At 37.3% G+C, this 13,074-nt stretch overlaps 1 protein-coding gene across 3 annotated transcripts in view; it reads right to left on the reverse strand.

Moving 5' to 3' along the window:
* TRPS1 (transcriptional repressor GATA binding 1) overlaps nucleotides 1-11,830 on the reverse strand; it is a 260,490-nt gene extending 248,660 nt beyond the window's left edge. For 2 of the 3 annotated variants that reach the window (XM_004090798.3, XM_012508614.2), the window contains exon 1: nucleotides 11,340-11,777. The gene's annotated coding sequence lies outside the window, so the exon portion shown is untranslated. Of the gene's footprint in view, nucleotides 1-11,339 lie in introns of all 3 variants that reach the window. The other variant, XM_003256138.3, reaches the window with a different exon arrangement.
* Between the last annotated feature and the right edge of the window lie 1,244 nt (nucleotides 11,831-13,074).

A 13,074-nucleotide genomic window follows, 5' to 3' on the forward strand; every position in this document is an offset into this window, starting at 1 on the left:
AAGCAAACATTCACTGTTATATTTTCCTAGACATGAAAGACAGAACTAACTTTCATATAAGGTGATCACTCTGAGTATTTCTACCTGATATGATATTAATGTCATAGCTCCCAAAAATCAGTTAGAAATTCCAAACCTCAGAACTATCCTTAATTGATGGCTACTATTGTAGTTTGCGTTACTCCCTCAACTTGATGGAAATACAATCATTTATTGAACTACACTAGCTCAACTCATAAATACGTTAAGCAGCCTGTGACTGATGTTATTGAATTTATAAGCTACCGGAAACAAGTAAACTCCTTACTGTAGACCTCAAAGAGTTGATAACATGATACTTGGCATTGTACTTCTTGGGAATCTAAAACATACTGATGGTGAGAATCTTTTAAGTATTCTTCTGCCCTAAATCCAGAAAACATGACTTTCAAGCATCATCCATGGTCGAATGGTCAAATTCATATGTATAAACTTGGAATAGAGAGTTTGGTGGAAGTACTGCATAACTAAAATTGACTTTTTTTTTTTAAGCCAGAACTATGTCACAGTTGGTGCTTATAATTGTTTCAAAATTATACAACTTTATTTAATTCCATGCAATGCATTTCCACATAGAAATGGAATAGCAAACTCCTACTCGATAGCAAACAATAAAATAAAATAAAATCAAGTATGTAAGCTTTTTCCTCTTCTTAGACACTGTCCCCAGAATGGAAAAGTTATAAAGAATGGTAGGTAAAAATCCTGCAGCTTACACATTTTTCCACTGAGAAGGTAAATCCTTACTCCTCCAGAAACTAAAATATTAGACCCCAAACAGTGTGGGGGGAAGAGGGGTAGGAGGTTGAAAAAAAGAAAAAAATGATGATAAAGCAGGACAGAATAAGCCAGAGGAAGCATGCTTGGTCTCAGCATAATTTTCTTTAGCATCCTAAAATCAACGACATCACGCAGCCCATGATCTCTGCTTACTCTTCTGAAAACCAGTCAGAGGATTTTCAAAAAGGAAGAAATCTAGTTGTGCTTCCAAATGCCAAATGAACTTACAGGACCTTCCACTCCTGAAGGAAAACAGCACAGTAGCGCACCAGAAGCTAGAGAATGCTTTTCGTCACGCAAAGCCGGAACTGATGAGTGTGACCCCAGTGGGGTTTATCTAAAATTCCCAAGTATAACAGGCAAAGAGGTCAAAGTTTTCTATGTCAGAGATATATAAATAAAGCCATATGCAGCAACCGTTCCTTATGTTATCATGGATTATACAGTATCCTAGTCCCCCTTCTGTTCAGATATATATACATCTCTCTTTTACAGAAGGAACTGAAAATGGGAAAAATTAAAAGGAGGGAAATCTGCTAATACTAATATCTACCCCCAGTTCTCCAGCTCTAATCATTATTGCTCTCATTTTTAAAATGTTAGTATTGCCAAGGACACACTGAATTGTTCAGGGAGTGAGAAGAATATGTATGTGCATAATTACGTGCTAACAGTGATATACTGAATTATTCTGGGAGTAAAAAGTACACAATGTACATAAATGTACACAAATACATGTAACACTAAATACAAATATGTGTAAACACTAAATGTACACAAATATGTGTAACATCGAATACAAATATGTATAACACTAAAAAGCTGAATGTTAGACACAGTGAAGGTGCAAGATTGTGTACACATATTTACACATAAAATGTGTACATTATTATTTTTACCAATGACCTAAAATCATCTTACTGGCAGCTTTCTTAAAGCTTATCAAAGTAAAAAGAAAAAGTAAAATATGTTATAAATAATTAGGGCATTCCTTCAAAAGCACAAGTTTTCTTAAAAACGGGACTTTAAAAATAGAATAAACAGTGATGGGATAGAGTAAAATAGTTTATTATAATTGAGGTTTAGATGACAGTGAGTTTCTTACAGTAATTTACCACATCATACATCCAAAGAATGTAATTCAAATGCATTATAAATACAAAGGAGAAACATCTCTTTAGTGTTTGTTTTTAAGTTACAGAAAATAGTATTTCATGTTTTTCAATCCTTGAATGTGTAACTACTTACACTGACTACTTGTAAATTATTTTCTAAAACTTCCCTAAGTTTGCAGGACTGAGGAGCAAATTTTGCAATAATCTTCTAAAAAGGTATATTAATTTAAATACAGCTTAACATCATTCGTATTTTTTAATTTATAATTTAAATATAATTACTAATATAAAAATTCATCAGCCAAATACAGGTGAAACAAATCATTTTAAAAGATCTCAAAGGTATATCAAAAAATAATTGATAAAGAATTATGAATCATACAACAAAGACATGAATATGTATTGAAAAATTTAGTAATATGGGCCTTGATTAAAATTAATATACATATGACCTGTCTTAACTTGGCATCAAAAAGCAAAGCAAAAACAAATGCAAAACTTTCTTTTAGGAACTTTTATATGTTCAGAGCTACTTAAAAGTATTGAGAGAAAATGGGCTGATGTATTTACTTCCACATCTTGCAAAGCTAAAGATGATGTGCAGATAATGACATCACAAAGTAGGTACAAGTAGAATTTGGTTTTTAATTTGTTTTGTCTATCATGCTCTCATTTCAGAACCAAAATTACAATTAAATTAACCCTCAAATAGGTGTTGGGATGCATTAAGTAATTAAAATGGGCATTACAAAGACTAAAGTCATTTAAAAAAATATGCAATATGTTAAAATTCCATGTAGTGCCTGTAATGTAAAAACATTCTATGCAAGTGAGACTATAGCTATCCTGCACGTACACGTACGCACTTATTTAATATGAAGCCACAAATTCATATATTCCACTTGTGCATAGCTCAGAGAGAAAAAGCTAACACTAGATTAGTAATGCTTGATCCCTTTGTACATGAAGTATATCATGTAATAGAGAAATTAGATTCCACAAACTAACTTCTGCCATATATTTTTAGACTATTTATAAACGTATCTGATCTTCCATACGATATGTAGAGAAATTGAAATAGCAATTCACATTGTATTGTAGAATCTAATCAGGAAGCACATGTTATATTATTAATGTTTATTGATTTGTAAGCTTTATACATTCTGTCCAAATTCTACAGTAAAAACAGCTCTGAAATCCTTTCGATCTTTCTTTTTCTACAGCTAAGGTATTTTTAGTGTTTAAATAGCAGTTGATGTCTTATCTATTGTCTTATACAGTACTGGATTCATTCCTGGTTACTATAATATTCAATTTAACAACTAGTAATATTAATGCTTTTTTCAAGCTTGGGACATATATAGCAGATAATATAAACATGTTTACTATTATTTATGATACTATACTACTCACTATCCTGAATACAGAGTAATTAACAGATAAAGCTATTATGAATGCAAACAAGAGAACCATGCTCCCCTCAAAAAAGAAAAAAAGAAACGGAACATAAACTGTAAATACTTGTATATTTCCTTCTAACACTAGTATAGGAGACAAATAGCTAACAATAAATCATTTGTTTATTCATGTTAAATAAATTTAATACGTACATTAACTTCTGACTTACTTAAAAGTATATGGAATATTTTTCAGAGACTATTTTGACTGTGTCAATTACCCTAGATACCAAAGTTGTTGTATTGTGTTGCTTGATGAAATAGGACATAGATCAACCCTCAAAACCAGTATTACAAGCCTGGCAAATAGCATCACATTTGGGTGACGCACAGAATCCATCACCCTAGGGAAAAACGCAATGGGTCATAGTACAGAGTCTTTACATGTTCCATATTATTTCTACATAACGTTTTGAGATGATAGAATTGTAAACTATAAAGTGGTAGCCCATAAAATGATATACTCACAAATAGTCCTGTCCCTTAACTGCTCCTCTCAACAGAAATGAGACTTTAAAAATGATCTGAGAAGCATTTCTTACAATACACTGAAAGGTGGCATTTTGATTTATCATTTTTTTCATTTAAAAAAAATTCCTTAGTAAATTCAGAACAGATATAAGTATTATGATAACAATGGATTCATTATGTTTAAACTCCATACTCATTTCAAACTTTTAGACTTCATAATGTAGGTCATGTTAACTCCTTAAAAGATTCACGTTTCAAGCACAGAGTTAATAGTTAGCATTCTAAATTCCACCATCAAGATGTGTCTAAATATTATCTGTCTACATACATTCCATATATAAAACACACCTATAATAGCATGCACATATACTGGCAATAATTCAAACATAGCAAAGCTATCGTGAGTACTTCAAACATTTGCAGGCAATTACATTGCTAGAACTCCTCTCATATTATAGGTATCCTATGACAAGCTACTAAAAAAATTACACAAATCAAAAAGTGTTACCTTTGTTCAAATAATACTGCTGTTCATTATACAACAGAAAATATCATCCTTAATCTCTAAGGAGCCAAGATAGTGGTGGATTCTTGGAGCAGAAGTAGTGCACAATGGTTTGAGGCAAAATCGAAACATATTGTTTAAGTAAACCTTAAGGGGAGGGGAGCATATGCGCAATTGATGGATTTTTTTTTTTTTTTTGGTATCATCTTCCACAAAACCTCCCACCAACCCCTCCCCACCAGTTACCAGTAAACAATCTGCTGATATTAAGGGACTGCAACTCTAAACACCTCCCTTTGCCTTATTTCCTTCTTGCTAAACTTTATTGCTTTTCCCTCAGTTTTGAAGTAACAAACAATATTCATTAAATAAAAATTAATTAACAGATGCAGCCATAACATGAAATGTATGTTTGAAAACTTTGTAATAAATAAAATGAATCTAGACTTACTCCAAGAAACTTTCACTATGCTGATGTGAACAACATATACATTAAGTTCCTAAAGTTTTTCCAAACAAATCTTTAACTAAAGGAGCCATGAGCAAAAAAGGAATGCCTATGATTTGAACTAGAGTCTGTAACTCTCGCAAGAAAAACTGAGAAACATATCAAGTAAATCAAAACTGTCAAATTTATAAGCAGAGAACACTTCAATGCTCCAAATATGCGGAATGCTTTTTTGTAGTCATAAATGCCTTAAAGACTGTACTCTTCCTTGTGTGACACTTAATTTTCACTATATATATTATTCCTTAAATGTGCTCTAGGTAAAGAAGGAAAAAAAAAATCTATCAGGAACAATTTGGGTTAAAAGCAAAGTCCACGACAAGTAACCGTAAGATTTAAACCTCAGGAACAATTCACAAAAGAAAAGTCGAGACAGTACTTAGTTCTGACCCACCGAATGGGGTGGAGGGCCTTCCACTAAACCCAATCATTTCTGGGTGGAGTGTCTCTTCCTAAGGAAAGGAAAAGTAGCACAAATCTTTTTGCTCCCTAAAAAGATTTTCCTACTTGCCAGCTTCTGAAGTTGCCCTGATGTCAATCAACATCACCAAGATGTCTCAACTGGAGAAAGTTCTGTTTGCCTGTGCAAAGTCAGAAAGAAAGAAATGACTATTTATAAAAAAAAAAAAAAAAAAAAAGGAAACTATAAATACTGTTTGATAAATAGGGTTAAAAAAATTATCATCTAAAATTGTAAGAAAAAAAGAGCTGCCTGTAGAAACGCACTGACCCTTAAAATTAATGTTTTCAATCTAAAAATGCATTTTTGTAAAGTTTCATCTATTTTCCTTCCTCTGAACATAAAAATGATTAATGTCACATTTAAACTTCCACATTTTAGGCTCTTGCTAACAGGTGTCACATTCTTTATATAAACATATTCTTTGACCTGTGGCCATTGATAACCTTAATTAATTAATCTCCATTGAAACAAAAACAAATGGATTTTTTTTCCAAATAAGAAAGAAATAATGCAACGCAAATACCCACTCTCCCCAAAACCCAAAAACTGTTTAAGTTACGGTAACCTGAAATGCACCAGCCATCACAAAGAGCAATTGGAGAAATCCAGCAGTGCTCAGCAGGAAAGATTTTTAATAACAGATTGAAAAACAAGAATAAAAATAACTGCATCAACAGAGCCTTTCTTCCTCAGGCCACAAGCCCGTTCTTACTTGAACTTTTTTTTTTTTTTTTTAAATGGCATTTTGGCCACTAAAACCAATCCAGAACATTATTAAAAGTTAAAAGCTACCAATTACTTCTGTCTGTTCTTTTAAAGCAAAGTTTGGCATTACGTCAGTTGGTTTAAAGAAAACAAGAAAGAGAGAGAGAAAGAGTAGGAGAGAAAGTTTCCTGCTTGTATAAACTAAACCACCAGGGAAGGTGTCTAGCCACTTGTAAAGTATTTACTGCAGGTTTTTAAAAGCTAGAAACATTTTAAAAATTAAAAGTTTTTTGTTATTATTTTTAGTGAAACACACAAGAACGACAAGTGTATCCTTAATGTCTTCTTTGGGGTGTCTTAATGTTATGTTTGTATTTCAGTTATAGCTTGGAATCAGAAAATGATTTCAAATGATGCTCCAAATTTGAAGTACATAGATAATTTCACCTTTATTTTTGCTATTTGGATTTGTGCTCTTGGAAAAGGAAAAAAAAAAAAAAAATGTAGGATAGCAAAAAGTAGACCGCTACGATAATAGCTGCTATATGCTACAGGGACCAGTGGAGTTTCTTCACCTAACTAACGCTTAACAATTCAAATGGTTTTCACCTGTAGATCCTACTGCAACTTCAGAGATTCCTGAAGCTCAAAGATCTCTTTCTAAGCAAAGTCAAGTTCTACATCATTATGTCCATCAGAAAACCAAACTAAAGGCCAAATTCAGTTCTCAGGAATAGGAGAACCACTGAGCGCTGTGATAGCTCAAAAAGTGATCATAATAATAAAATTGAAGATATTATTTATAAAGGTCATATATAATTAATAAAATATTTTATACAAACAAATGACTTTGGCCCTACTTACATCGGAGGATAAATTTTAAAAAGTAGTTATATCCTCTGCAGCACTGTTTGCTATTGAACAATGGTATAAAACAAGATTTGGTATTTTAGCTTATTTACTTTAATCCACTGGTTACAGCTTTTGGGAGACAAATTATTTTTAAAATTACACTAAAACAAACCTCTACGTAATTTTTTAATGTAAATAATTGCAAAGTATGTTAGTCTTTTCTATACATGACAAGCACTCTTAAACAATTAGATTAAATGTCTACTTGGCAAAGGCTAGAAGATCATCTTTATACTATATCTAAGGGGGACTCAAAAATTCCATAAATCATAACTATTATGGTAACAAAGAATTTACTTATTTCTGTATAATAACAAAAGATAAATGTCATTTTCACAGATAAGCCATCAAAGTAAAAGCAAGTCTATGTATGCTGTCATTAATTTCCCAAAACTTCAACAAATGGTAAATAAGGATGATAAATGAGTAAACAAGACCCAGAATTAGTTATCAATGGTATTAGCAGTTATCATCAGCAAAAGAGGGAGAAAAAGAAACCTATTACCTGAAAGCTTGACCTAGCAAGGATGAACAACAAAATACGAGCCCATAAAACTTGCCTGTTTTTATCAAATTGATTGTAACTTGTGAGCTGCAATATTTGGGACAGAACTGTCTGAGTTTATAGTTTTCTATGCCTGCTAAAAACAGATGCAGACTACCACACTAGCTGTCCTGCGGAAACTAAATTAAGGAAAGGCAAATACCAAGTGGAAAGTTGTCAGCCTGTTGAATGAATGGCTTCATTTTACACACCAGAGAAATCTTAATAAGAATATGTTTTAATGTGAGCCAGTCATTTTATTTTAAGTTCATCACTTATTACAAAAATAATCTTTCCCTTAAATCAATTATAGACACCTGCCCATAACTTAACTTAAAGTCTGTGTTGTTGTACACGTAATAGCATAGTGTTGTAACATTATCGTTGCTATCAAAAGAAGAACTGAAGTTAAAATATAATTATTTTAAAATATTCGTGTTATGAAAAATGTTTAAAGGTCAGTTATCAGTATTTATTCCAATTTCAAATTTGAAATAAAGTTCTAGTTCAAAAACAATTTGCTGCAAGTCCTCTGGAAACTTTCAGTAATGTTTATTTACAACAAAGAAGGTAAGACAAGAGTTTATAAAAATCTACACTCTTTGACTTCTTTCTTAATAAAAATGTACAGATCATTAATCACATATTGTGGGTTGTATATCTGTACACACATACACATATACATCTAGCAATAGTAGTGATAATAGAACCGTCACTGAATCGTAAAAGCTGCTTTTCTACAGATGCATGCATTTCCCTGTTTTAAAGGTCTTCCTTATGAGTGAAGATTTCCTTATAGGAAGAGACCTATATGATGTAAATCAGAATAAACTCAGGAGTGGTAGGTGACTTAAATAATACTGAAAACATGGTAGTAGTATGTGTAACTTATTTCAGATTAGCACACTGATTCCGATCCTAAACTGGTTTTCAAACACCTATGCAGAAAATTTTATAAAATCATTTAAAATATTAGTCATCGAAATGCTAAGTTCTAAATTCAGCTCAGACTTCACAGCTATTATGACATTTTTCTCCTTACCTTTACTGTTACCTTTAAGAGACAAAGGACAAAACCTAAATAGTAGCACAGACCCTTACAGCATCTAGAATTCAAAGGAGTGACAAACTTTGTTAGTAACTTGCTACTTTCCACCACTTATTTGAAAAGTGTTAGACTTAGGTATTATGTATGGAAAAGCAGTCTACACATACATATCCTAACATATAACATACATATCAGGAAGCCATAAACATCAGCTCGCCAGTGGTAAATAATACTTTGCCAACAGAGTACTAATGAAGCTTCAGAAGGCCTCACATTCAGAGAAATCAAGTTATAATGTTGGCATTAAGACTCTATTTGCCCCTCAGGAGTTTTATTTTCACATTATTAACATCCAGAAATAATCATCAAATTTAGCATGTTACTAACCCTGTATATTAAACTGAATCTAGAGATGTTTTTATCCAAAGGTGTAGCTTTAAAAGGAAGTAATGAAATCCAAGGAGAGAGAAACTCTAAGAATATGTTTGACTTGTTAAGATTAAGCACATCATTAATAAACTTTCACTTAAAGGTAAAAAAAAAAAATCCTCAAAATGTTGGTATCATTTCCAGACTGTCCTGTCAGCATCATAACTTACAGGAAACGCTTCATCTTCCCATACAAACCCTGTATTTATTCACAACCCTGGCATACTTGGGGAAAGAAAAAAAAAGCCCACACGATTTTAGATCCTGTTTGCTTTTATACGTTAACTGGTGGAATATCTGAGAGAGCCTTCTAAGCAAATGAGCGGCATGTAAAACTTCACAACAGTGAGTTCAGAAACTTTCATTCTCATTTTGTCCACGTCAAGAACTGGCTGTCTGCATGACTTTCCTTTGCTGTCCCTTGCATTTTTAACTCTGGCAGCCTTTTCTAAATGATCAACTTTTTCTAAAACCAGCAGGAAAGTAACATGATGCCAGCAAGATCCATAGGTTTTAGCTTCAGAGCTGGAGGACTTTGAAGAATTGTTGGAAGTTTCCTATTTTATTTTTGCTTTGAACAATCAAGTTTTAGCCAACAACCAGGCCCAGAGTTATCATTTCTTTGTAATTTTGTCTCGGGCCCTATCTGTATTTTTCTTTTGTACTTATTATCTCTCCCAGACCCTTTCCTGTTCACCTGGTGTGTTTACAAAAGTTCAATGAATCTACAAAAGTTCAATGAATAGGCCTAACTTGTCTCAGATTTAACTCCTCCGCTGAGCTTCTCACTTCACTTACCTCGCTTAAACTCTAGCCGTAATTTTCCAAAATGGGATAAGAATGAATATTCTATCATAATTTAGATTCATCGTTAAGATCCATGGCTTACTCAAAAAACTTTCAAAGCATCAAATATGAGGCCTAAAAAGATAGAGAGAAGTAAAGCCGGTCCTAAAATTTAATAAGTCGGAGATTCCCTCTGAAACCCACCAGTCCTTCTCACCCTCTAACTTAAATTGCTTTAGAGTCCTGGGGCCGTAAAACAGTTACTGACTTCCCTGGGGAAAGGGGGAAACACTACCATCTCAGACAGGTACTAACGAAAAAGCTTTCCCAGCCACGAAAACAGCTTTGCACTTCAAACAGCTCCCACCGCCGCCTCACCCTCAAATTATTCATGGGGTCCTATAATCCTGGAGTTATTTGGAGGGACGGCGATGTTTGCCTTGGCCTTTCAAAGATGTGTTTCTCTAGATCCCAAACAGGAACTAGACAGAAGGCAAAGCGTCTGTCCGCCTGGATGTCCCACCGCTGTCAGGCATTTAATCACCGGCCAGTGTCCCCTGACCCGCGCGACACATGGCGCATCAACCGCATCGCAGAGGAAGTCTGCCCCTTCCTCAGCCCCTACGGAAGCGCCCGGGCTGCAAGGCCCTGCCACATGGTACGGACAGGGCACAGACCCCTCGGCCAAGCTGTCCTGAGCCGCTCTGAGGCGGGTGCACCAAGGGATGCGACACCCGCCTTCTCCAGAGCCCAGCTGGGCCTTTAAGGGAAAAAAGTTTGAAGCCTGCCTTTTGCAAATTCTTCAAAGCCAAAGGCAGTCCTGTGCTGTTTTCCCACTTTGGGGACCATACGGAGGCCCCTCTCTGAGACCCTCCCGACCCTCCCGAGTTCGCCCAACTTACTACTCTGCATGCTGGTGCCTAGTCTGCGCCCCGCTTGTCACGAGCCCCCAGAAAACTTGCAGTGGCGGCGGCGGCGGCGGCCCCTCGGGTCCAACCACCTCCAGCTCCTCCGCTGCGCCCGGTAGGAGAGAATTAAAATCAGCCAGAAAGAGACAGCGAGGGGGAGTGGGGCTGCGAGGGGGAGGGGGCACCGGCCTGAAACTTCTTTTTTTGGCAAATGGGGATTTGTTTTTCCTCCTCCCCGGCGGCTGAACTTGACCCTGCTGACTCCAGGGGCTACTGCAGTTTGAAGTCGCTGGTTTCCAAAGCTCAGATGCCTCAGACCCACCAAAAGGAGGAGAGGAAGGGGGGAAAAGGGAGCAGAAGAGAAGAAAGAAAGAAAGAAATCACACGCTCAAAAAGGAAGAAAGAAAATGCATGTGAAACCCGAGAAGCCTGCGCTTGGCTTTCTGCACACTCTCCCTCTGCTTTTTTTTTTTTTTTTTTTTTTTTTTTTCAAAGAAAGTCACTTTTAATTCCCAGGGCTCCCCGCTCGTGATCGCCCACATTTTGCGCACACACGAGCGGGCGCTGCACTCGCGTCGCGGCGCCCCGGGCCCGGCCGAGGGGAGCCCGCGCCCCCCGCGCCCCCCGCGGCCCCCGGCCCCGCGGCCCGCCCGGGCCTCCCCTCCTTACCTGTTGATTAATCGTCAAGAACACCCTCGGCAGCCCGAAAGATGGTGGCGCGGCGGCCAAAGCCATGAACCGTCTTCTGTTGTTTGCAGAGTTGATCTTGGATTATTGCGGGGGGGAGAGAAAAAGGTCTTTCCTGCCTCCCCCCCTTTCCCTCCCCCACCCTTATTAAAAAAGAGAGAGAGAGAGAGAGAAAGAGAGAGAGAAAGAGAAAGGAAATAGAGCAAGGATGTGCCCGGTGCCGGGTGGGAGAGGGGAGGGGGTGTTGTTTTTTGTTTAAAAAAAAAAAAAAAAGAAATAGGAAGGCGAGAGAGCAATCGAGAGGACGCGAGGTCTGGAGAAACCAGCAGCACCAAAAAAGAGGACGCTAGAGATTGCAGTGAGATCGGGTCTTTATCAGAAATGTTATCGCTTGTCAGGACCTCAGTCTCCGCGCATTACGTCAGTTTCAAGACACCAACACTATTAATATCAAAGGAGCCTTCGCGGAGGAAAGCGCCACCCCAGACCGAGCTCCCTTAAAGAGACAGCGCGCGTCCCCGCGCCGCCGCCGCCGCCCCGCCCGGCTCCGAGCACCCGCCGCCGCCGCCCGCCGGGACCGGCCCCGGCCGCGGGGAGCCGGCTGCGCGAGAACTTCGCCCGAGTCGGAGCGCCGCAAATGAGAGCGGCGCGGTACAGGGACCCGGCTACCTTCCCGCCCCGCCTCTCCCCCCTCCTCCCTCCCCCACCTCCCGTCTGTGAACGTGCGGGCTGGAAAAGGAGGAAAAATCCGAACGCGTTAGGAATAATCTGATAAAGACGAGGACTTACCTTGGGGGAGTGGGGGGCAGGTGGGGGGCAGTGCGTGGCCGCCAAACCGACGTTCCCCAGACACTCAGAGATGCTAACAGAAACAATCTGAAGAACTCTCAAAGTCCTTTTACCTTTTCTGTTGTTACTTTCCCTTCTCTCTCCCAATTAAACGACGCAGGATGTGTGTGTGCGCGTGTGCGCCCCCTCCCCCGCCCTTTATCTGTGGCAAGAAGTCTTAGGACACCTAGTTGGTGATCAGGATTCCCCACGCTTTTCATGGCAAGAAGGCTTGAGGAGAACAACTTGAACTCTATCCTGAGTTGGAGAAGTGCGGACTGAGGTTGCTATGGTTTTCTGAGCTAAAGAGAAGCCAGAAACTCAATGGGTGCTTTAAGGGGGTACCACAAAACAGACAAAATGGTAACATTATTCAAATGCTGCAAGATTAATACATGCAGTTTGGGGTTTTAGTAGCAGATAAGGAACTCTGAATTAAGCGTGACATTCTTTTTTACCTACTTTACATTTCCATATACTCTCATTATTAAGAGAAATTGCCTCAACATAAAGTTCACTGGCTTGAGCTTTTTTTTTTTTTTGACTTCTAAAGATCAACAATGCATAAAACATTACCATGACAGGATTCAAAGTATAGTAGGTGTTAAAAACAAAGTAAACATTTCTTGGGCGTTTGGACTTCATTTTCTTCAGTTGGGTGACTTTAAGTGGCATGTTTTTCCTCTGGTGAAAGTCAGTTTAAAGTAATTTTGTGCTAAAAGGAGAAACATCTTTCCTTTTCCAAACTACAAAATGATTAAAATTAGAATCTTAGGTACAATCATGAATCTGAGAGCCGAAGATGAAGTAATTTCCTCCAAAATATTTTTCACTAAATGATTCTTGCATCTTTTTAGAGAAAAGATGGGTATATTTTCCAAACATACTA

Source organism: Nomascus leucogenys, chromosome 16 (assembly GCF_006542625.1).
Source record: "Nomascus leucogenys isolate Asia chromosome 16, Asia_NLE_v1, whole genome shotgun sequence".
Lineage (NCBI taxonomy): Eukaryota > Metazoa > Chordata > Mammalia > Primates > Hylobatidae > Nomascus > Nomascus leucogenys.